This window comes from Chlorocebus sabaeus, chromosome 16 (assembly GCF_047675955.1).
Source record: "Chlorocebus sabaeus isolate Y175 chromosome 16, mChlSab1.0.hap1, whole genome shotgun sequence".
Taxonomy (NCBI): domain Eukaryota; kingdom Metazoa; phylum Chordata; class Mammalia; order Primates; family Cercopithecidae; genus Chlorocebus; species Chlorocebus sabaeus.
In genome coordinates this window covers 25,720,944-25,743,741 of record NC_132919.1, presented here as the reverse complement: position 1 = coordinate 25,743,741, position 22,798 = coordinate 25,720,944, and the positions used below count along the sequence as shown (strand labels likewise).

The 22,798-nt window shown below is 47.0% G+C and overlaps 1 protein-coding gene and 1 pseudogene across 3 annotated transcripts in view; one reads left to right on the top strand and one right to left on the bottom strand.

Annotated features, from left to right (window-relative positions):
- The window catches only part of KSR1 (kinase suppressor of ras 1), a 173,449-nt gene that overhangs the window by 98,427 nt on the left and 52,224 nt on the right, over window positions 1-22,798 (bottom strand). The gene's annotated exons all lie outside the window — the stretch shown is intronic.
- Window positions 1,275-2,302, top strand: LOC103242596 (myb/SANT-like DNA-binding domain-containing protein 3 pseudogene; annotated as a pseudogene).

Genomic DNA, 22,798 nt, shown 5'->3' with positions numbered 1-22,798 from the left:
AAAGTCCTGGGTTCAAGAGATCCTCCCTTCTCAGCCTCCCAAAGCACTGGGATTACAGACCTGAGTCACAGTGCCTGGCCCATAAATGAAGTTTCAATAGGAAGAGAAGAGGGCACCCTAGGCTTAAAAAAATAGCAGGAGCCAGAGGTGAAGAAGTACAGGTCTCTCCTGGGATGGAGAAAGAACTGAACATTATGGTTAGACAGAGCTGGGCTCACGTACTAGATCTACTCTTTTCTAGCGGTGTGACCTTTAACAAATTAGTGACCTAGTCCTGAGCTTCAGTTTCTTCCAAAGACTAAATGTGTTAACTTGGCCAGGCACAGTGGTTCACGCCAGTAATCCCAGCACTGTGGGAGGTTGAGGTGGGCGGATCACCTGAGGTCAGGAGTTTGAGACCAGCCTGGCCAACATGGTGGCATCCTCTGTCTACTAAATATACAAAAATTACCCAGGTATGGTGGCATGCACCTGTAATCCCAGCTACTCATGAGACTAAGGAACGAGAATCGCTTGAACCCCAGTAGGTGGAGGTTGTAGTGAGCCGTGATGGCACCACTGCCCTCCAGCCTCGGCAACAGAGTGAGACTCCATCTCAAAAATAATAAAAAATAAAATAAATGCATTAACTTATACAGAATACCTACTTGATACACTAATTAGGTCAGAGCCTTTTCTACTGACCAATAAAACAGATTCCTTCCTGGATGACCCACAAGAGGTAGGGATGTTCATTTATGAGACACATAATCAATGTAATAACAGCATTTGGGGAGAGCAAAGAAATACTACATTAAAGATATCATACAAACCCCCCCAATTTCAGAAATATTAAACTATGAAATATATCCTAAAATCAAGAAACTATGGAAATTTATGTCTTCTAAAGATAGTGCTGACCAGGATAAAGCATTTGGTGAAAGCCCAAGATATTACTGTTTTTCTCATGATTCTTATACAGTCTGACTTGTGCCCCAAACAAGAAGTCAGGCCGGGCACGGCTCACGCCTGTAATCCCAGCACTGCGAGGCCAAGGTGGGCAGATCACTTGAGGTCAGGAGTTCAAGACCAGCCTGGCCAACATGGTGAAACCCCATCTCTACTAAAAATACAAAAATTAGCCAGGTATGGTGGCGGGCACCTGTAATTCCAGCTACTCAGAAGGCTGAGGCAGGAGAATCGCTTGAACCCAGAAGGCGGAGGTTGCAGTGAGCCAAGATCATACCATTGCACTCCAGCCTAGGTGACAGAGAAAGACTCTGTCTCAAAAAAGAAAAAAAAGGGGGGGGGGGGGGCGGGGCATGCCGCTGCAGTGTCTCCTTTTGTCATCCAGGCTAGAGTGCAGTGGTGCAAACATGGCTCACTGTAGCCGTGACCTCCTGGGCTCAAGCAGTCCTTCTGCCTCAGCCTCCCAAGTAGCTGGGATTACAGGATGCCTAGCGGCCAGAAGAAATACAGTGGAAAATGCAAAACAATGAAATTATAAAACCTGCCAAATACTTCTTAGAACTAGAAAAGAGCACCCTGCTGGCTTTAGTAGAAAAGTACAAATATGTGCTGGAATATAAGAAAAGTGATGCACAAACTATTGGCCTTAAGCAATGTACTTGCAGGCGCTGGCCCACAAACACAACTCTCAGCTGAGCTGTCCCTGCCAGATTTCAAACAGCTGAAGAAGTGCTGGGAGAACATCAAGGCTCGGACCAAAACAATTATGGCCCATGAAAGGAGAGAAAAGGTGAAGGGGAGCGTCCGCCCTTCCTGAGTACCCATGTCCTAGGGAAGGAGATCACCAGCATGCTGCTGGAGCAGCTCTACTTCCCACAGAGCCCCACCCGCCCACCAGGAGGAGCCCGAATATCACCCCGATGCCATGGCCCAAGAATCATTTGCTGTTTCAAATACAGAACTGCGTGCTGATGAGAAAGAGTTCATAAGTTTTCCAGTACGTTGAGAGGACCTCTCAACCTGAACCCTGGTGTTCAGCTGTCAGAATAACAACCAATAAAAACTACAGGAGCAAAACCTCTCAGGAAGGTGCTTTAAAAAAGATGCATGAGGAAGAATACCATCAACAAATGTCCATCTGACAACTGCAACTGATACAAATGAATGAGGTGCATTGTGGCCAAAATCCAGCAGACAGAGCAAGAGTGTGAGATGGTAGAGGAGTAACACAGGATAAAAACGGAAGTTCTCAATAAAAAGATGTATTGGGAAAGATGTACAAACTTTTACCAAGGAATGGCCTGTTTTCTCTTTCCCAATTCACCCTAAGGCTTTGGGGGTGGCTCTCTTTTAATTAATCTGTGTTGGCAAAGAATGTCTGGAACATGGACCTGCGGTCAGTAACCTGTAACACAGCTACAAGTAGGAAAATTCGAGTGTAATGAGAGGTGACAACGTGCTAGCAGCCCTTGCTCTCGGCACCTCCTCAGCCTCGGCGTCCACTCTGGCGGCGCTTGAGGAGCCCTTCGGCCCGCCACTGCACTGTGGGAGCCTCTCTCTGGGCTGGCCAAGGCCGGGAGCCGACCCCCTCTGCTTGCGGGGAGGTGTGGAGGAAGAGGTGCGGGCGGGAACCCGGGTTGCATGCAGCGCTCACAGGCCAGCACGAGTTCCAGCGGGTGCAGGTGTAGGCTCCACGGCCCACACATGGAGCCGCTGGCCAGTGCTACCTGCCCAGGGCAGTGAGGGGCTTAGCACCCAGGCCAGCAGCTGCAGAGGTTGCCCCAGGTCCCCCAGCAGTGTCCGCTGCCAGCGCTGCACTCAAATTCTTAGCTGCCTTCCCACGCGGCAGGGCTGGGGACCTGCAGTCCACCATGTCTGAGCTCCCCCATTGCAGTGGAGCCTCCCCGATGGACGCTGCCCCCTGCTCCATGGCGCCGGTCCCATCAACCGCCCAAGGGCTGAGGAGTGCAGGCACCGCTGGGGACTGGCAGGCAGCTCCGACTGCAGTCTGTGTGGGATCCACTGGGCGAGGCTACCTGGGCTCCTGAGTCTGGTGGCGACTTGGAGAACTTTTACTTCTAGCTAAGGGATTGTAAACGCACCAATCAGCACTCTGTGTCTAGCTCAGGGTTTGTAAATGCACCAATCAGTACTCTGTGCCTAGCTCAAGGTTTGAAAATACACCAATTGGTACTCTGTATCTAGCTAACCTAGTGGGGACTTGGAGAACTTTTCTGTCTAGCACTCTGTGTCTAGCGCAAGGATTGTAAACGCACCAATCAGCACTCTGTGTCTAGCTCAGGGTCTGTAAATACACCAACTGGTACTCTGTAGCTAACTCTGTGTCTAGCTAACCTAGTGGGGACTTGGAGATCTTTTCTGTCTAGCACTCTGTGTCTAGCTCAAGGATTGTAAATGCACCAATCAGCTCTCTATAAAATGGACCAATCAGCAGGATGTGCGTAGGGTCAGATAAGGGAATAAAAGCAAGCTGCGGAGCCAACCAGCGGCAACCCACTCGGGTCCCCTTCCACACTGTGGAAGTTTTGTTTTTTCACTCTTTGCAATAAATCTTGCTGCTGCTCACTCTTTGGGTCCACACTGCCTTTATGAGCTGTAACACTCACCGCAAAGATCTGCAGCTTCGCTCCTGAAGCCAGCAAGACCACGAACCAACCCACTGGGAAGAATGAACAACCCCAGACGCGCTGCCTTTAAGAGCTGTAACACTCACTGCGAAGGTCTACAGCTTCACTCCTGTCAGCGAGACCATGAACCCACCACAAGGAAGAAGCTCCAGACACATCTGAACATCTGAAGGAAAAAACTCCGGACACACCATCTTTAAGAACAGTAACACTCACCGCGAGGGTCCACGGCTTCATTCTTGAAGTCAGTGAGACCAAGAACCACCAATTCCAGACATAGTAGTAGTAATTTATTTAAGAATTCATTCAGAGAAACAGCTGCACCCTTTGTACCCCTTAAGTGGCAAAGAAGTTGTTATAGTCTTCTGAAAATTATCACTATGAGTGTTATAATTCTGAATGTAATGTCTCTTAATTAGAATTCATACAAGAACCATGAGAAAGAAAGAAAGACAAAAAAAAAAAAAAAAAAAAAGAAGAAGAAGGTTGCAGTTACCGAACAGATCTGGATGCCACAGGGGTAAGGCCCCACCTTCCAAGCAAACTGTCCCAAATTGGAAAGGGCTGTTTTCATTCTCCCTATAGCACACCTGTATTTCTCCAGTTTGATGTTTAGGGAGAAGATTTACGCAAATGTCTGAATGGCAAATCTTGCTAGACTACCCGGGGTGTCCTTAGCCCCAACTACCTCATCCTCTTTCAGACGAAGAAGGCACCAGGAACACCAAGGTCATCTGCCTTAAGATTAAGCAGCTGCAACCTGGAAAAGCTTAAGGTTTACAGAGAACCTTTGGAAATCTTTGTAATCTTTGGGAAAAAAATGAAAACTCAGTGACCAAACTGTAAGAGGTGGGGAGCTATATCCTCTCCTAAATGCCAGGCTTTGGGAAACTCAAGGTAAGCCTTCAGAGGAGACCCAGGAGGCTCAGCTCATTCCGCTACTACACATAATCAGCATCTAATCCTTACCATGGTTCTTAGCCATGTGTCAGGCACTGTTCCAAGTACATTACATGTCGTAACTCATTTATTCTCCCAACGAAAGAAGAAACTGATGCGCAGAGGTAACTTGCCCAAAGCCAGAGCCAGAACCAACCCATGCAGTGCCTTTGTGCAAGGTGAAAGAGTGCCTCACATCCTCTGCACATACACAGCACAGACCCACAAAAGGCATATTCCTGGCAATAAGGGTAGTCTGGATTTCAGGAACCCTTCACCACGTTGTGCAGTGCACAACCTGCTTGACTGTACACAGCCCCGTCCAAGTTCACACAGTAAGTAAGAGGCGGAGCTGGAATCTGAACCCAGGCCACCTGGCTCCCAGGTCTGCTACCAAGTAACAAGCAGGCACAGTTTCATATTAAATAAGTGGCCTGCAAATTAATGCAACTCAGAATATACAGAAGCACTGATGCGGGTGACTGAGAGCACAGTTCTGTGTGTCTGGAATGATCACATTTTCAGTAACGATGAGACAATGCTCTGACATTTACAACTTCATGGGCACAAGATTTTTTTCTTTCTTATCATTTCTAATGGGAATATTTCTAAAATGTGCCCTACCCTCTTCCACCTTATAGCATAATGTAATATACCCTGCTTGAACTCCACAACACCACTGCCACTCCAGGACCTCACAGCCCCCCTCCCTGCCTTTTCCTGCCACTCTGCCTGCAGCCTTCTAATCCTGGGTAATCTCCTCTTCTCTGCTCCTGTAATTGCTACTAGAGGAAACTCAATGTGCAGGTGGGTTGGGGACATCCAAAGTTTTAGGTTTTGACCTACTTCCTCTGGCTTAGCAGCTCTTTGACTTGATCCTATCTAATTCCTTGCTCTTCCCCAATTCCTGGGGCAGCATCTCACCAGTTTCATGCTCTACAAGCCCTGTTGCAGAGACACTGGAGGCCACTGGCCTGTACTTGCTAGATTTGCCTATCCTCACCTCCCATCATTACCTCCCTCCTTGGGAAGGGGATAGGGAGGGGAGGTCTAGCTGTCCTTCAGCCTCCAAACCTGCATTCAAATCTTTCTGGCCTTAAGAAATACTTTCTCTTCAACTCCTCCTTCTCTCTCTCATTTCCTTCAAGTTCAAAGATCTTGACACATTTCCTCAGCTGTTCAATATTACTCCTCCATTGACCTTAGTCTCTCTACTCCACCAAAACTGCTCTTGCAGAAGCCCTCAGAGTCCATGTTCTCACTCCCACCCTCATCCTGCTTGACCTCACTGGGGCATCTGGCCAGGTGGTCTCTCCTCCCAGACATGCCCACCTCTAGCTTCCCAGTTCTCCTACCCTTCTGACAACTCAGCAGCCTCCTTCCCAGGACTCCCACAATCACCTACATGCTGATGCCTCCGAATTTAGAAAACTCTGAACCCCATTCCTCTCATAAGCTCCAGCCCCAATCTAACCCCCAAATGGATGGCCAGCCTGCATGGGCCAGAGGTACCCAAACTCATTATCTCATCTTTCATCATCTAGAGGTGGCCTCCCACTTTCCACTCTCCTTTCTTCCTAACAGAATGCTGAGGTTTTAGCTGGCCCATTGCAGGTAGGTGTAGCTGTGTGACTAATACCTGGCCAATGACACATAAATAGAAGTGCCACAAAGTACTACATTGTGTAATTTGAAAAGGAATATTTACAGGACACATCCTTCTCCAGTTCATCCCTCCTGCTCTCTGGAAAGCTGATGTGATAGCTGGAGCTCCAGCAGCCATCTAGGAACATAAGGACAAGGAATGGCAGAAGGGTGAGCTGGAAGGATCCTGAGTTCCTAATGACTTTGTGGATCCACCACACTGATGTTGGGTTACCTACATCCAGACTTCTCTTATGTGTAAGAAAAATTAACTTGTTTGAGTTACTGTTATTTGAACTCCATTTTATCTAATATCCCCTCCAAATTGGTCATATCTTGCAAGACAAGGAACTTGGTCAATAACATCAACATTCACTATCTGGAAGCCTCCAGCTATTTATTTGCCAATTTTCCCCATCAGACTGTGAGCAACTTGATGGCAGCAACATGTCTTTCATTTTCTAAATAACTCAAACACAAAAATGGTATCTTTCTCTTTGTTTTTGTTTTGTTTTGTTTAACCTTACAGAAATGGTATAATTACTACAGATATTCGTCAACCTTTCTACCAACGTTTTTCTTAAATGTAGTTGGGCTGGTTCATGTAAGTCAGATGGAACTGGTGAAAAGTACTACATTGTGTAAACCATCATTTATTGATCTATTTCCCGGCTAATAGGCTCTTAGGTCCCTTCTAGCTTTTCATCATCACCAAAAATGCTACAATGTACATCTATTTCTCCTTGAGCACTTGCATGCTAGTTTTTCCAGTACAGACACTAGAAGTAAAATTTTTGGCTATAGGGTATGTGTATCCCTAACTTCACCATATCTAGTCAAGTTTCTTTTGAGAGTAGTTGTACCAATTTACACTCCCCAGGGCCCTGTGTGGGAGAGGAGGCTCCTCCCCATGCATTTCCGAACTGCCAGTTTCTACCTAACATGATGGTAGCAGGATGCTTTTTTTTTTCTTAGTACTCTGAACTAGCTATAGCAGAAACACAGGAATCCCCTGAGCTACTCTCCCCAAAATGTTGCCTGGCTGCTGCCTGAGGACAGGCCACCCTGCAAAAAGCAACCTAACTGGGCAGCCAGCATTCAGAGCGGTACACCCATTGCTCTCTATCTATGGTGTCTCCCCCTACAAGACAGAGACTTCCCCCCACTGTAGTCTTGCTGGGGGGTTGGTGGATTAGTCCTCTGCTTTCACCCCTCAAATTATTTCACATCCAGCCTACTCCCTCAAGCCCTCTCCAAATACCAACCCGAAAAGGACACTGTAAAGGTGTTTGTCCCACCACAAAATCTTCCCTCTTTTCCCTGGAGCTCTCAGGCAGGCTGCTGAAAAGAACATCTCATCTCTGCTGGAAAGAAACACCTCATCTCGGGTGGTGGCTTTTGAGCATCTCCTGATAAAGGAAAATCCCAGGCAGAGAGAGGGGCCAAGTTGTTTATTTCCAAACACAAGCCAGATTCCAGCTGTGACATGTATACTGGATCTGCTCACTGCAAAGGCGAGCTGGGCGGGAGGGCCACGGGGAGCGGGGGCCGAAGTTGTGTGGAGGATCGTGTGGTTGTTTATTTTTAGGTAAGCCAGTATTCCTAGGATCAAGTTCATAGCCCCTTCTCAGTTCTGTTTTTCCTGACTCTGCCTGTCTATGGATTTTTCATGTGAACTTGCCCCAAGTGCAAAGGGTAGCTGCCTTGACCCACTTAACCCAGGGGCTCAGAGCGACGCTCTGCCAGGCTCAAGGCTCGGGGTCTGGTATCCACCTTTCCACTCCACAACATTTATTGAAAGCTTGCTCTGGCCAGGTACCAGTGTACAACAATGACTGTAACAAAAACCCAGCCATTACCCAGAACCTGCCCTCCGAGAACTCATGGCCTAGAAAATCAATACTTGTGATGTCATGTGAAAAGATGTGATGGTAAGTATGTGCCAGGGAAAGGAAAGAACAGAGAAATTAAACCTAACTAAAACTGGTCTCCCTACCAGCATGGGTGATGAGCAGACATTTTTATCATCAACATCATAATTCCAACTGCCTGCCTTTCCCATAGCCATGAGAGTGTGGATTAACAGGGCAACAGGCAGTGCTTTGGGAGCTCAGACTTCAGGAGACCTGGTTCTAACCCACCTGCCTCCATCAGAGTACCCTTTGCTGGCCAAGCGTGGTGGCTCACACCTGTAATCCTCATGCTTTGAGAGCCTGAGGCAGGTGGATCACTTGAGCCTAGGAGTTTGAGAAAAGCCTGGGCAACACAGTGAGACCCCATCTCTACAAAAAAACTCAAAAACTAGCCAGGTGTGCTGGCTCATGTCTGTGGTCCCAGCTACTCAAGAGGCTGAGGCAAGAGGCTTGCCTGAGTCCAGGAAGTCGGGGCTCCAGTGTGCTACTGCACTCCAACCTGGGCAATGGAGCTAGACCCTGTTTCAAAAAAAACAGTGGCATTTGTCAACTCATTGTCCTCATGGGTAAACTGAAGGATGGCATGAGCAACTCCTGAGCAGTCCTTTCAGCTCGGGTATCCTAACCAGGGGCTTTCCACCCTCCCTATGTATCAGAATCCCTTGGAGCAGGTATACATACAGAGATGCCTGGACCAGTTCCCACTCCACAGGTACTAAGTCAGCTGGTCCAGGGCTGTGCTCCTGACATGGATGTCTTTTAAAAGCACCCAGGTGACTCAAACATGAGGACAGGGTTCAGAACCACGGTGCTGAACAAACTTCCTGCTGGTGACAGCCACCAGTGCTTAAGGACCAGGCTTCCATTCCACAGACTGCCCAAGGCAGGAAGCGAACCCAAGGCCAAACAGCCCATAGTGCCTGCTGTCTGCTCACAGGGATACACTGATTTCAGGAAGATTCCAGTTAGGCCAACTGGCAAACAGGGAATCACACCGTTTCCCGCACCCTCCAGCTACCTACTCTCAGCCCCTTTTTGCCACTGGGAGAAATAGGTAAGGGGGAAGGCAGCACCCCTCCCATCCACTGAAAGGGGGCCGCCCCACCCTCGGGAAAAGGAGGCCAGTGAGAGCTGGAGGCAGTGGGGCCTGGGAAACCTGGGCGGGCATGGCCTGGCCTCCCTGCCTGTGAGTCAGCCCCAGAGGGGCCTCGTCCGGACAAAGGGGCAGAAGAACAAAGCTCCACTGTGCCCATTCTGCACGGAAAAGCCAGCAGAGACAAGGAGACTTCAGGGCTGGCGGCATAATTAGCATTTTATTTATTTATTTAATTTTCGTTTTATCTAACAAATGCCTTAGGGGACACAGCACTTATTATGCACACCAAGCAGAGTTTCTGAGCCCTTTCTAAAGATTAAGCTTTAGAAGATTAAGCTTTCCAGAGTTAATGTCCAGGGAGGGGAAAAAATTAATTCTCCCCCTCCACAGGCACATAAATTTACCTATTGCATGTGCTACTGTCTGGTCTATAACAAGATACAGAAACCACTTGGATCTAGGAATATGTCCCAGGGTGTGACTTAAATCCCTTTGGTGCCCTTTATAGAAGGCCATCTTCTACAGGAATGGAAATTTTCTCATGGCAAGGTGGAAAGAATTTGAAAGTTAAACTCCATTTCCTACTGAACTTAGACAAGCTTCAGAAACTCTCTGAAACTCATTTTGGTGTCTGTCAAATGGGAACAGTGTAGCCTATTTCAGAGGTGTTATGGAGTGAAATGAAATAATTCGGTATAAAGGGTGCAGCAAAGGGCCTGACACCAACTACAGTTTATTCCCTTCTCCCATCTGCAAAGCGTCACCCCTGCCATTGACAGAGACTCTGCTGCACCGAGTACCCATAGTCTAACAGCAGCCCTGCCAGGTTCAGTATTACTATCCCCACTCCCCGCTGGGGAAACAGTTTTACTATCCCCACTCCCAGCTGGGCTGGATGAAGAGCTCCTCCCAAAGCTCACAGCTCTCAGGTGGTGCGGCCCACGTTCAAAGCTTGTGCCATGGACTTTCCTTTGGTCTTAGACTCTAGGTCCCTCACTACAACCTGTCTCAGTTTGTAACTTAAATAATCATACAGCTCAGTAGAGCTCCTTGCTTTTTGGTTTGGTTTTAACAGTGGCAGAAATCCCCCACAAATCTGTCAGCTCTAAACACTCACACTGCAGGCCCCACAAGCAAGCATCCAAGGCTGGGCTGTGCAGAGAACGTGGACAGCTGGGGTCCTGGGACTGACTGACCATCACCACTCAGGCTGCCCATTCTTGGCACCAAACACACCATGGCCAGGTCAGAGAAGAAACCATGCCAACATGATAGAATCACCAAATGCCTGGGGTTGAAGGGGCTTCCTTTCCTCAGCTGTAACACAGGTATGGGGAGGAGTACTGCTGAACTAAACAATCCTGGAGGGATTTCCTGTCCTCCCACCCCTGGGAGCACTAAGGGAGCAGTTGATTCAACCTCCATGTGGCCCCACACTTGAGCCACAGGGCAGGCCTTGACCTGCAACTGGAGAGCGGGTGCCCAAGACAATTTTAACAAAACAAAAACCTCATTTCTGAGGCTTCAGAACTCCTCTCTGCAGGGAACCACACCCAGGGCTTCCAGGCGCTGACCACCACAAGCCATTATTTAGGGCCTCTGTTCAGGTATTACTCCTCCCACTGTCACCACTACCCACCAGCGGCCTTACAAGGCCCAGAAGTGAGTTCTGCAGCCCACGGTATGGTGAGAGGAACCATACCCTTCAGGGTCTTTTTAAGGCTTCAGGGTCAAGCAAGCCTGCAGCAAGTGCAGCCCTGCCACTCTTCTAGGTAATGTGACCCTAGACACATCACCCAACACCTGAGCGGTCACTTCCTCACCGCTAGTGTGCTATGCAGGCCTTATGATGCATACATCCTACTCCAGGACCCAGCCAGTGCAGGCCACAACAAACGCCAGTTCCCTGGAGGGCTCTTTCCCTGTCTTTTTCCCACCACAGCACAATGGAGGGATATGGATCATTTCCAGCACTATGAAGGCTATGCCTTTGGTGGAGAGGGAGGAGGGTCTAGGGAGTGTCCATCACTTACCCTCTCCTTTGAGCATGGCAGCCTTAAGCTTTCCCGACTCCTGCCAACACAGTTCTTGCTCCTACCTCCACTTTCCCACAGAACTTGTCGGCACAGAACATCAATTATCAACATAGATGTCCACCTCCCCAGATTGCAAGAGCCTAGCAAGGTCAGGCTCTGAGCCCCATCGGCACAGTGCCTTGTAAAGAGGGGGCACTCAGATGATGAATGGGGACTGGGCCGGCAGGCAGACAGCAAACACCAGAGTTAACAGAAACCACTGCTACGTTTTTCCGGGGGAGAGCTACATTTTCCCAGAGAAAGGACAGAAAGAAAACTATAGGATGCTTTCGAAATACATACCTTCTGCCTTTTTCTTTCACTTTAAGAATATTAAGGTTCACGCCAAATTTCACAAGTGCAGCTACTCCACCCAGTATTAAATGGATTGAGAAATGAAAAGGTGTAGCTATTGCTTCATTGCTGCTAAGCTAATCTATCCAAGCTGTTTCACACCTCTGGGGCCTTGTTTAGAGGCTCTCTCCACCTAGAACGTCCTGCTCCCTACAAAGCCTTTGCCAGCTCCCCCCTTGCCAACCCCCTCCTTCAGACTCCTTTTGGGGACAGGATAGACTTCAGTGAGAGCATCTCTAACAGCCTCCCGCGTGAATTGGTTTTTTAAGTCTTCACTCACTGAGACAGATGCTATCTGAAACTAGAAGGTCTTCTTATTTATTTCCGTATCAAGGACATCTGGCCTCACGTGGTGGCATACAGCAGGTCCTCAATAATGACCAAATGAATAAATAGCTTGAATCGTGTTACTGCTTTAGCTTACAATCATTATTTTTCCATTCTTGCCTATATCTGAAATCATCCCAGGCCCCAAATCTTCCGCTTAAAATCCAAGCTTACAACCCCCATAATTACATACCATAGGGACCCAACTGCAATGCACTCAGTCCCTTAGTTAGAAAAAAGCAAGTCTTACAATACAGAAGTGGGCCAAGGGTCGATTCCCTGAGCTCACCCAGGAAAACAATCTATCTTCAATCCTCAGTGGTCTCTTCCAACTCCAGGTTGAAATCCATCTGATGAAATGCTACATAGGAGCAGTACTCAATAATACTCATAGTTTATTGTCCAACAAAAATGATAGAATTATTATCGGCCAGGTGCAGTGGCCCAAGTCTGTAGTCCCAGCATTCTAGGAGGCCAAGGTGGGCTGATTGCTTGAGCTCAGGATCAGGAGTTCGAGACCAGCCTGGGCAACGTGGCAAAATCCCATCTCTACTAATAAAGTATAAAATTATCCAGGCATGGTGTGTGCACTTGAACCCAGGGGGTGGATGTTGCCGTGAGCTGAGATCACACCACTGCACTCCAGCCTGGGCCATAGAGTGAGTGAGACTCTGGTTCAAAAAAAAAAGAAAACAAAAAAGAAAAGAAAAAGAGTTATTAAAGACCTGGAATTAATAGAAAGGAGTGTCTGGGTTAAGATAAGGGGTTGTGAAGCCCAAGGTTCTTATTATGTAGATGAAGTCTCAAAGGTAGCCACCCTTAAAGGCAATAGATGGCAAGTGTTTCCCATTCAGACCTTTAAAAGGCGCTAGGATCTCAGTTAATCTTTTCAGGATCAGAAAATTACCTAGAAAGGGAAGGGGATTCTCTACAGAATGTAAATTTCCCCCACAAAAGACAGCTTTGCCAGGCCATTTCAAAATATATCAAAGGATATATTTTGATATATTTGATATATATTTGAGGATAAAATACTTTTGTTTTTGTTTCTTTCTTTCAGGGCCTGCTGTCATGTGATGTTATACTAGAGTCAGGTTGGAATTTGGTATCTTATTGCCACAAAGAGTCTCTTTTGTCTTAAGATCTCTGTTTTAATGTTTAGACTGGTCATTCTGTCTCACAAAAATGTATAAAACCAAGCTGTAACCCAACAACCTCGGGCACATGTTCTCAGGACCTCCTGAAGTCGTCATGGGTCATGGTCGTCACATTTGGCTCAGAATGTATCTCTTTAAATATTAAAAAAGAAAGAAAGAAAATAAAAAATGAAAGCAGGCTATAGAGCAAAAAGTACAGGATGATCCCAGCTTTGAAAAGTTCTCTGATTTTTAAGAGTGTTTCAATCTTCTTTTATGGTTTTCAAATTTTCCACAAGGAACATATATTACTCTTGAAATCAGATATGAAAATGATGGAAGGAAGAAAGGATGAAAGGGGGAGAAGGAGGACGGGGAGGGAGACTCTGCACTATCATAGAAAGGGAGTGAGGACAAAGGCACATGAAGACATCTGTTCCAACAGTGGATTTATCTCTCTCATCAGGTAAATATGGCTCACATTGGCCTCCATCCAAACGCCCTCCCAGGGTGGCCCAGTCCCACACTGAACACACCCCATCTGTGTGTGATGATAATATTAATGATAATAGCTTTTTTGAGCATTTACTACATGCTAGGCACTATTCCATTTAACTCCTCCTCATTTCTTACAATGACCATAAGGCAATCATTACGATTGCTTTTTCACAGATGAGAAAACAGAGATCAGGTAACTAGCCCAACGTCACACAACTACCTTTTCTTGATTTTCTCCTTTGACAACTTCCTGGATGTGATAGGTCTCTTAATTAGATAAAACCAGGTTTTCTAGAGGTTGTGCTTATAAAATGGGGGCTACATTCCCAAAGACAGATGAGGTAAGGAGGAAGCTATGTTGAATGCTGATGAGAAAATTAGCATTACATCAGCCATGGAGAGCCAATTGTTAAATATTGCCTTGACTGGCCGGGCGCGGTGGCTCAAGCCTGTAATCCCAGCACTTTGGGAGGCGGAGACGGGTGGATCACGAGGTCAGGAGATCGAGACCATCCTGGCTAACACGGTGAAACCCCGTCTCTACTAAATATTACAAAAAAAAAACTAGCCAGGCGAGGTGGCGGGTGCCTGTAGTCCCAGCTGCTCGGGAGGCTGAGGCAGGAGAATGGCGTGAACCCGGGAGGCGGAGCTTGCAGTGAGCCGAGATCTGGCCACTGCACTCCAGCCTGGGCGACAGAGCAAGACTCCGTCTCAAAAAAAAAAAAAAAAAAAAAAAAAATATTGCCTTGACTGGAGAAGATTTCAAACTCCTTCCCTTAACAAAAAAAGGGGGAAAAAAAAGGCAAATTATTTCATGTGATAGGCCAGAAGAGATCAGAGCTGATAAAACAGACTAAGCCTGTTCATGAAAGCCCTACCTAACTTAGAGGAGAGTCTATGGTTTCACCCAGAGCCTCCTCCCTCAATCCGCATGCATTTCTACCATGTTGGGTTCTCTGGTTTCTCCCATCCATAGATTATAGTAAAGCAGAACATTTTAAGGTGAAAAGAACCAGGTTTCTAGAGGTAAATGTACGAAGCAGACCCAAGATTTAAAAAGCATAATTTTCTGGGACCATTATAGGAGAGGCAAAGTGGCCGTTCAAACCACACCTTAATAGAGCCTACTGAGGCTCCCAGCAACAGCGAATAAGTCATTAAGTTGTTTAGAAGAAAATGTGTCTTCTCAAACTACAGTCATGCGGTGTGTAATGCCAGAAATACATTCTGAGAAACGTGTCTTAGGTGATTTTGGCTTTGTGTGAACATCATAGAGTAATGAGTATGGTAGGCGACTGTAATACATTTGTAAGACAAATCTAAACATATCAGAACACAGAAAAGGTACAGTAAAAGTACAGTACTATAATCTTATGGGATTACTATCATACACGTGGTCTGTTGTTGACAATGCAGTGCATGACTGCAATTAAAATGATTAAAATATATTTTGGTGCTTAGAGGAATATGTTTCAGTTACCCAATATAAATTCACTTTCTATGAAACAGCTTGTTTCCTATCTATTTTATCCAGTGAATCATGGCACCTGCTGTTAGCTGCCTTCCCATGTCCATCCTCGTTTTCCTTCCTTAACCTCGGGAATCCCTGATTTTGTTCCAATAATAATGTGCTCAGCTCCCAGCCACCCTGACAACCAGTGGTTGTCATGTGATCCAGTTCTAGCCAGTGAAATGTAAGGGAAAGCCTATTGCTTGGTACTTCCAGAAAGTTAGTTTTCCTAATTAAAATGGATAAGAGGCAGTTGACAAAAGCCACCTTCCTACCTGAAATGCAAATGTGAAGCCTGGAGATATTGCAGTCATCTTGGGAGTATGAGGCTTTGTGCTGAAGATGATAAAGCAAAAAGATAGGAGGCAGTAACATGGAGCCCTAAGACTGTCGGCCTCTGGGCTTTTTGTTTCATAAGAAAAAGAATCCCTTACTTCCAGTGTTACTTTACTTTTCTTTTTTTTTCTTTTCTTTTTTTTTTTTTTTTTTTTTTTTTTTTGAGAAGGAGTTTTGCTCTTGTCGCCTAGGTTGGAGTGCAATGGCATAATCTTGCCTCACTGCAACTTCTGCCTCCTGGGTTCAAGAGATTCTCCTGCCTCAGCCTTCTGAGTAGCTGGGATTACAGGTGTACGCCACCACACCCAGCTAGTTCTCTGTATTTTTAATAGAGACAGGGTTTCACCGTGTTGGCCAGGCTGGTCTTGAACTCCTGACCTCAGGTGATCCACCTATCTCAGCCTCCCAAAGTGCTGGGATTACAGGCGTGAGCCACTGTCCCCGGCCTTACTTAATTTTCTGAAATATGTAGCCAAACAAACCCTAAATGGCCCCTTAATATCAGGTTATAATTCCCGGGTGATAAATATGACTGCTAATATCTCACCGTTTTCCTCCATGTAGCCTGCAAAGTATTTTCATGTCTTTGGGGTGCCCCAATAAAACACAGGCTGACAGAGTGTTATTTACTGGGAGCTCGCCTAGCTGTTGCAAGTGGCAAATGGCCATTCATTGGTATTGTGTTTTTGCTAAGCTGACTTGCTTTTGCGAGTTGGAATTTTGTTAGGAAACAAAAAGTGCTTTATGGCAAAGGCGTTAGCACCACAATGGGACCTTTCTGCTTTGATTATGAAAACACATTAAGAGCTTAGCTGCACCGCAAGCAGTGGTCCGGAGACTCGGCTGAAGCCTCAGCCTTTCTGACCATTCTCCACTCAATATGCTGGAAGGGCACCAAACCCACTTGGGAAGAAACACTGCAGGCAGACACCAAAGATTAAAGGGGTTGGGTGTTCAGGTCCACTCTGGAGAACCTGTGTGATGAGCAGGCTGTGCCCCAACACAGCCCTACACCCTTCTTCACCAGCCCCCCACACTGGCTACATGCAACTCCCGTATTCCCCCTTGCAGGGGTTAAATGTAAGCAGCAAGCAAGCTTTACTGCTCTAATTCCTCACAACACCTGGAAAAGGATGTGTTCCCAAGAGAAGCTCAGAGACAATCCAAGGGGTATGGTAATAGGACAGTAAGCAAAGCTTCCCTGGGGTGCCAGCAGACACACACTTGCTAAGGTGAGCCACTCTCCCCGTCGGCTTACAAGGTTAATATGAAGATGGGATGAGATGCAGTGATTCCACCTCCAGGTACACCCAACACAAGTGTGTGCATGCATATACACAATACAGGCTGACCGAGAGTCATGTCCAACAATGCTCACGGCAGCTTTTTTTTTTTTAGAGAGAAGGAGTCTTGCTATGTTGCCCAGGCTGGTCTTGAACTCCTGGGCCCAGGTGATCCTCCTGCCTCAGACTCCCGAAGTGTCAGGATTACAGACACGAGCCACCACATCTAGCCCACAGCATTTTTTAGGAATATCCTCAAAATGTAAACAAATAAAATGTTCAAAAGGAGAATGGATACAAAAATTATGCTCATCAGTCAATCGAATAACACACAGCAATGAAAATGAACAAATGACAGCTACACACAACGAAAATGCACAGATTTCACAACAATGTTGAATGAAAGAAACCAGATACTAAAGAATATATACAGCATGATTACCCTTGCAGAAAGTTCAAAAAACAGGCATAACTAAATTACAGTGTTTAGGGATTCATATTTTGGGTAAATAGTTATTTTAAGAAGCAGGGAGGCAACTACTACTAAAGTCAAGCTAATGTTGTGTGTAGCAGTAAGAGAAGAGATTATGATCAGGGAGCCTTCGGGGGCTCTGACAGGGTTCCTTTCCTTGGACGGTGGTTACAAGGGTGCTCATTTTGTGTTAATTCACCAAGCTGTACATTTATGTTTTATGTACTTTTCTGAGTCTGTATAATATTTTACAATATAAACAGAAAGTTAAAAATGAAAAGGAATGATGTCTAGATCCAAACAAACCTAGCCTACCATAGGTTCTCAATACATCTTTTTGTTTGTTTGTTTGGAGACGAAGTCTTGCTCTCTCGCCCAGGCTGGAGTGCAGTGGCATAATCTCAGCTCACTGCAACCTCCGCCGCCCAGGTTCAAGCGATTCTCCTGCCTCAGTCTCCCGAGTAGCTGGCATTATAGGTGTGCACCACCACATCCAGCTAATTTTTGTATTTTTAGTAGAGACGGGGTTTCGTCATGTTGGCCAGGCTGGTCTCAAACTCCTGTGACCTCAGGTAATCCACCTGCCTCGGCCTCCCAAAGTGCTGGGATTATAGGCGTGAGCCACTGCACCTGGCCATTCTCAATACATCTTGATTGAACCTGAATCCTATGACACTTTATCACCCCTCCAGGATGCCTGGCATCCTCCTCTTCTGAGAAGAAATGCTCACATTTATGTTCCACTGGAAACTGGCAAGGGTACAGCAATTCATCCTTCCCCAGATGCTTCGCGTATATTCATCTCTATTTTCCACACCAAAATCATAAGCTCCTGTGAAGGAGGAAATGGCTTGGGATGTACACATTTTCTCCACAGATTAGTGATAGAAACCTAACCTAGCTCAGAAAGCAACAAAGAAGTTCACTACAGGGAGAAAGAGCAGGGTGTTTTGCTGGGGTCATCAAAGCAAAGGCTGGAGGCACATCAGGACCTTGATGAGGGGACAAGGGGTTCAGGATCTGGTCTACTCCAGCCCTGAAGAGTCGGCTCAAGCTAACTTAACATACACATGACTGCTATCAATAGCACAAAGCCACTTGGGTTCTGCTATCCTAGAAAGTCCACATCAATCAGTGTATTCTCCCTGGTGAGCAAGCTTACACTTAAGCAGATGTTTTTCGGGTGTGCTTATCCTAACACCAAAAACTAGTTTTAAGAATTGCCACATGTGTGGCAGGGAGCAAACAAACCTGGATGCTTACAGCTCATCACAGCAATGGTCTCGACAGTGAGACAGGATGCAGAGGAGTCTGACCCTGAGAGCCCTCTCACCTGGGCAACCTTGCTTGGGCACTGAAAAAGTTTGCCACAGGAACCTCCATTTCCTAAGCTGACCAACCTACTTCTAAATCACACATTCTCACATTCTCCCTATGGAGATACCTCAACCAAGCAGCCACAGCCCAGTCCTGCCAGCCCAGAAGCATCCCACTCCCACCTCGCCCCAGGTCCTGCAGGAAACTTGGTCCAATGCTCCAAAGGCCCCTCCTGAGTGGGGTCTAACTGCTCCAGAGAGCAGGCTGTTTTCCTGTCTTTCTCAGTTCCAGACTCCAAGTGACCAACGATGCTCTCCCTCCCTACCTGCTGGCACTGTTCAGTTTCTTCCCAGTCAAGTACATACACAGCCCTCGATGCGCAGCACGCACCCTCCACACCCTCCCAGTCTTCCACCTCCCCGCACCGGTGAGTGAGTGCACCTCCAGAGCACTCAGGCTGGGAGAAAGGTAAGAGGCTTCTGGGGCTCTGAGATGTCATGACAGTCCAGTCAGCTGCCTGCCAGTGTTTCAGCCCCAGCCAGCTATCCCCACGTGTCTTGGCCTACCTCTTCACAGCCAAACATTCGGCAAGAGCAAGACGCACTAGAATCTCTAGCCAGGAAACTCCTCATCCTTCTCACTTTTTTCCTAAGAAAGAAGTAAACAGCAGAGGAAGTAGACAGCAAAGGTGTTTTTAGAGTTGTGTGCCGTGTGCACAGGCAGGCTCATCCCCACCTTCTGAGACTCCGTCTTCTCAGATGGGGATAATAGCTTTCTCCCTGCTCTCAAGACAGTTGTGAGAATCAAGGAATGGGAAACATGCCGCATGGCTCCTGGGTGGTGTGGCACTCCATACCGAGATAACGCTGGCTCAGAAGTGTGCCTGGAAGGCACTGCGGGATGCTCACAGGAGGATTAAAGTGCATTTGCTGGAGAGAATTGAGCCGGGAAATGGTTATCTGTACACTTTTAAAAGACACTAGATAAGCATTCTTCATAGCCTTCTGCCAAGCACATCATACCCCCAGCCCATGCATTTGGAAAAATGAACCAGCAACAGAGCATCTGCTCTGAACGGACGGCACTGCAGCCTCACTCAAATCCTCTTAAATGCCCTATTTTACAGACGACGGCACTGAGGCTTGGGGAGGTTAAGTTACCTAAATAAACTTAAGCTAAGGCCACTCAGCTCTTCAGCGTTAGGACTTGGATTTCTCTCTAGCTCCCACACTCTTTCCAATTTCATTGTGTGTAAAAACCATCCATTAAACTACACAAAATGACCACTCATGCTGGTACCACATGCTTTACTGGCAACCAAGCCTTTTTATGTCTACTCACTCGGTCCTTACAACTCTTCAGTGAATGTTTTATCACCATCAACACTCCCCTTTTAGAGATCAGGAAAACTGAGGCTCGCTGAGGTGAAGTGACGTGGCAGAGGTCACTGGGATAATCATGGTCAGGAAGAGCCCTGGTGGGGCAGCCCCACCGCCTTCCCACACTAATCAGGGATGGTTTTCCTAGAGTCTTGGTTCTGCCACAACTGACAGTCCTCAGAAGAAAGGATCAGAAGTCCATGGAAAAAGGGAAAACCAGAAAAGTTCTCTCCGGGCAAGCTGCAGCAAGCTTCCAGGCAGTGGCCCAGGTGAACTTGTGGGAAGAGAGAGATTCCCCAGTTCCCCTGAGTGCCAAGAGGAGGGACAAGGTGAAGTGCTGGTACTTAGGGTACTACACTCCTCAGGTCCCGAAAACTAGGATTATATGATGAACTCCACTACCTCTGGGCCAAGTCTGCCCACCCTTAGGTAAGGAGATTAAAGCCAAAACTGGGTATTGCCCCTGCTCCTCCAACATAGCCCTTCACACACAATGAAGGGCTCTGGCCTTTTTATTTTTTTATTTTTATTTATTTATTTTTTTGAGACAGGGTCTTGTTCTGTTGCCCAGGCTGGAGTACAATAGCACAAACCCAAATCACCGCAGCCTCAAGTTCCGGGGCTTGGGCAATCCTCCAACCTCAGCCTCCTGAGTAGCTGGGACTATAAGCATACACAACCATATCCAGCTATTTTTTTGTTTGCTTTTTGTTGTTGTTGTTTGTTTGTTTTAAAACAGAGACAAACTCTCCCTATGTTGCCCAGGCTGGCCTCAAACTCTTGGATTCAAAAGATCCTCCTGACTCAGCCTCCCAAAGTGCTAGGATTACAGGCCTGAGCCTCTGCACCCAATCTGCTCTGGCTTCTTTAATATTTATTTGGTATTTAAAAGCCACTTGGCCTAGAAAGCAGGGTTGCAGAAAAATGCCTGGGGTGTAGGAAAGTGTGCTTTCCTTGCTCACACTGCAGAGGATCCACTGGAGCATCAGGCCTGGCCGCCCAACCACTCTGCACCTGGCTTCTCTGCCGGGTCTGTTCAAAATCCAGGCCCAGGCTGGGCACGGTGGCTCATGCCTGTAATCCCAACACTTTGGGAGGTCAAGGTGGGTGGATCACCTGAGGTCAAGAGTTCGAAACCAGCCTGGCCAATGTGGTGAAATCCCATCTCTATTAAAAATACAAAAAGTTAGCCAGGCGTGGTGGCAGGCATCTGTAATCCCAGCTACTTGGGAGGCTGAGGCAGAAGAATCACTTGAACCTGGGAGGTGGAGGTTACAGGGAGCTGAGATCATACCATTGCACTCCAGCCTGGGTGACAGAGCAAGACTCTACCTCAAATAAACACAATAACATAAAATAACATAAAATATATAAAATATAAAACAAAATAAAATTAAAATAAAATAAAATAAAATAAAATAAAATAAAATAAAATAAAATTCAGGCCCAAACCTAGGAAAGAGGGCCCAGTGAAGACAGGCTGAATCTCAAGCCTGTGTTTGTCCCTGCCCTTCCTGCACCTCCCGTGAGCAAGTGTCCAGTCCCCTTTGTTTTCATCAGGAAACTGAGGGTTGGAGAGAAGAGGCACTAAGCCCAGAGAGGAGTGATGTGGGGCAAAGAGCATGACTTTGAGTCAGAGAGGGGCTTCACTACAAGCTCCTGCCACTTACAAATAGCAGGACTCCAGGCCAGTATGTTACAACTTAAGCCCTCGATGATCCTCATCTGCAAAATGGATATCACAGCACCTTCCAGCTCAGTGGGAGGATTCAGAGGGACGATAAAAGTTCCCAGCATAGGGCTTGGCAGGCCATAGGCACCCAGTCAGTGGTAACCATTATTCTAACTGCTCAGAGCCAGGATTCCATGCAGGGCTCATGGCTTCCTCTGTCCAGTTAGACACATTCAAACCTATGTCCATGACTCCAAAGTCCACCCTAACCAGCCACTCCACCCCAACAGAAGCTCCCTCAGTAACCTAACTTGCTGACCCAAGACCCCAGAGTAATGTATTACCAGGGTGGCTGCCACAGTGAACACTGCCCAGGGCATTTGCTTCTTTGTAACCAAGGTGGCAGGTTGGGGAGCAGGAGACTGGGGCACGTGGGAGATGAGGGAGGTACCCAGATGGGTTTCACTTCTCCCCTCTGAAGCCAAGATAGGCCTTTCTAGGGCAGGGCAGCAGCTGCCAGGCTATACTCTAGAACAAGACTATCCAAGAGATGTATTTGGTATATTCTAGTAGCCATATGAAAAGCCTAACAAAGGCCAGGCATGGTAGCTCACGCCTGTAATCCCAGCACTTTGTGGGCTGGGGCAGGTGGATCACCTGAGGCTGGGAGTTCAAGACCAGCCTGACCAACATGGCAAAACCCTTTCTCTACTAAAAATACAAATTAGCCAGGCGTGGTGGCTCACGCCTGTAATCCCAGCTACTGGGGAGGCTGAGGCAGGAGAATCACTTGAACCCACACGATGGAGGTTACGGTGAGCCGAGATTGTACCATTGTACTCTAGCATGGGCAACAGGAGTGAAATTCCGTCTCAAAGAAAAAAAAAAAAGCCAAACAAAAAAAGATTTTAATTATCTATTTTATTTAACCAAACATACCCAAAGTATCACTTCAACACATAATCACACAAAATATACAAAAATCAATATAAAACATTAAATATATATATATTTTTCCGTTGAGACAGAGTCTTGCTCTGACACCCAGGCTAGAGTACAGTGGCACTAGGATCTCGGCTCACTGCAATCTCTGCCTGCCGGGTTCAAGCAATTCTTCTGCCTCAGCCTCCCTAGTAGCTGGGCTTACAGGCCCCCGCCACCATGCCTAGGTAATTTTTGTATTTTTAGTAGAGATGGGGTTTCACCATGTTGGTCAGGCTGGTCTCAAACTCCTGACCTCGTGATCCGCCC